The following is a 2,702-nucleotide window of genomic DNA, read 5'->3' as shown; positions in this document are numbered from 1 at the left end:
CCCCGCCCCGGGGCCCGCGGGCTAGTGCCGCCGGCCGGGGGAGGGGCCGCGTTGTGAGTCTGCCTCAGGCTGAGCACGGACTGGGGGACGCGCCTTCTTCACACGAGGCTGCAGCTGCGGCGGGGGCGCCCACCCGGGCCTGCCCGAGAGGCAGCGGCAGCCTCGGCTCCTGCGGGACACGGGCAGGCGGCCCCGGAGCAGGCCGGAGGCTGCACGCGGCCGGACCCGGGCTGGCTCAGGGTCTGCCCGCGGCCAGGAAGCGGAGAGCGAGCGTCGGAGGAAGGCAGGAGCGCCGCGGGCTCCTCTCTCGCCACGAGCCCCAGAGTCGTGCTGAGCGGCCGCAGCCTGCTGTCTGCCTCCGCCGGCCTGTCCCGCTGGCTGAGGAAGCCGAGGGAGGGTGAGAGCAGGCGCTACTTTAGCTGGGGTTTAAGATGTCACTGCCGGGGCTCTCCTCCTCCCAGCCCCGCGGATGAGGTGCCTGTCGCACATCCTGTCATCTCCATTTTTTTTCCAATAGCTTTTTTAAAGGCCTAGAGGTGTTAAGCTGTTACTCCCAAGTCAGGCAGAAGGTAGAACAGGGAGCACTTTAGACACTAACTGGTTCAGAGAGGCACGAGCTTCCCGAGGCAACAACCCGCTTCCTCAAATGCAGCGAATGGACGGTCAGAAAGAAAGGGATAGGGAGGGGGTCGCTGCTAACAGAGGGAGGAAGCGAGATGTTGAGATCAATTAAGAGGAACAAAGTAGTTAATACCACTGATACAGCCTGCAGGGCAGCCTCCAACTGCCAAAGCACCACTAGCTGCCCAGGGACACTGGACACCTAGTGCAGGTAATGCAATAAGAAACTGCAGTCCCTGTTCAAGTTCTGCAGTGTCGCATTCAAATCCAACCAATTTGAAGCTGAAATTGGAGAACAAATCCCTTACAGACTTGATTACGTTAACCATGGGCTCAACAGGGTTGCCTACAGAACCCAAACTTGTCCGAATCAGTTAAGCTAAGATGCAAATCTGTCCCACCTTCTGCCTAAAAATACCTAGGAATTCTCATACCAAATTTCTATCAAAAGAATGTTAAATTTGCTTAAGGAACACTTCTAACAGCACTACTTTCACAAGACTTCTTTTATTGGTTTACTATTATTTATCCCAAAATTATTTAAATACAAACATCTGGATTAAATAAACCGAACAGTTGCTCAAATCTAGCATGTAATCTATAGTTTCCAGCCAGACTTTTGCCATACAAGAATCTTACATGTAAAATCCCCAGTCTGTATATGAATATTTTTACCTGCATCCAAAACAAAACCATAAATCAGTCATTTGTTTTTGAATAATGTACTTTGAAAAACACTGCATCATTCTGTGTTCAATATTTATTTTAGAGTTAACCTGGTCATACATCAACATCCAGCTTCCCCAAAATAATGTGCTTTTAATTCTGCATTTCACCTCTCCATGATTTTTGCCATGAGTTCCTAGAATACCAATAAAAAAAAAAAAAATCTATGCGCGTTAGAAATTCTCTAAGCTCTTGTTGGAGTATTCATTATTCAACTTCCCAAAATGTAGAGTTGAAGCTCTTTCTGTTTATTTCCCAAAACAAGAAATGCCTCAATAGTGAAAATAGTTTGAAACAGGGATCTGGAATATCAGTTATTAGTTTATACTAATGAAGAGATCCCTTTCTTTATCAGACAGGTGTGTTACCTGAATTCAGTCATTTTCCTCTCAGCTAAGTATGCTACACAATCTTAAGGCGTTATTCAATAGTCATAAGGGAGCTTGCCATTTTATTTTCTCAGATATTAAAATTTCATTCCAAAGTTAAAAACTTGTTAAGATTAGCTCATTTGTGATAGGGTAAATGGCATTTAAGTTAGATTTAGAAGAAACATTTAATAATTTATAATCACCTGTGACATGGTATATCCTCCTCTTTGCCATGTCAAATCTTTTTGTACCCAAGACAATATTAAATTGACAGCTCTATGAATAATATTTTACTTGCAATTGCAATAGCCCAGCTAACATAAGTACTAATGACTTAATCATAGGAGGATAATTTATTTGTAGCAGCATTAAAACTGGATCCACCTGAAGGAATAAGAAGGGCCTGTAGAGGGACAGAGTGCGAAGAGACAGTTTGTCCCAGTAGGGACACTGTTTACGCTGAGGGCAAGTAAAGCTATTTTGGAGGTAGCCCTCTTGGAAGTGGGAGGGGTGATGTAACCCCAGCAGGGTTGGATTGAGAGAGGTTAGCAAAAGCCGGGGAAGAGCCGTGGCTGAGAGGCTTGGTTAAAAGAGTTTTCCCAGGGAGAGAACAAAGTGTGGGGTGGATAGGCTGGAGACCAGGGAAAGGATCTCCCCATGGCTGCCCCTCTGAGAGCCCCTGGCAGAGCCCTGCAGCAGTAGCAGCCAGAGGTAGCAGGGAAGAGTGCTGTGGTGTGTCTGTTCTCCCCCCTTTTGCCTCAGAGTGAAGGTGGGGCAGGACAACAGAGGAGCTGCCTGTGAGGAGACTCCAAGCCTGGAAAGACCCTCCTGCAAGCCCCTGTGTGGCTGGAGACTACAGGGGAGGAACCACCACCTGCTGCACCAAGATCCCTGAAGCTGGACACCAGCACCAGGGACCACCCACAGATCCTGTGCAGGGACAGAGACAGTCCTGCTTCCTGAGACACCCCACCAGGGTCTTCA

General features: G+C 48.1%; 1 long non-coding RNA gene across 1 annotated transcript in view; it reads right to left on the bottom strand.

Annotated features, from left to right (window-relative positions):
- Nucleotides 1-1,111: 1,111 nt before the first annotated feature.
- Nucleotides 1,112-2,702, bottom strand: part of LOC109298610 — a 6,813-nt gene continuing 5,222 nt past the window's right edge. The window contains exon 2 of the long non-coding RNA XR_002097664.1: nucleotides 1,112-2,592. This is a non-coding gene — a long non-coding RNA (uncharacterized LOC109298610). The remainder of the gene's footprint in view (nucleotides 2,593-2,702) is intronic.

The sequence above is a fragment of the Gavialis gangeticus genome, unplaced genomic scaffold, assembly GCF_001723915.1.
Source record: "Gavialis gangeticus isolate Ggan-Ray unplaced genomic scaffold, GavGan_comp1, whole genome shotgun sequence".
Classification (NCBI taxonomy): domain Eukaryota; kingdom Metazoa; phylum Chordata; order Crocodylia; family Gavialidae; genus Gavialis; species Gavialis gangeticus.
The sequence above is the reverse complement of the archived record's forward strand: the minus strand, read 5'-3'. Positions and strand labels throughout refer to the sequence as shown.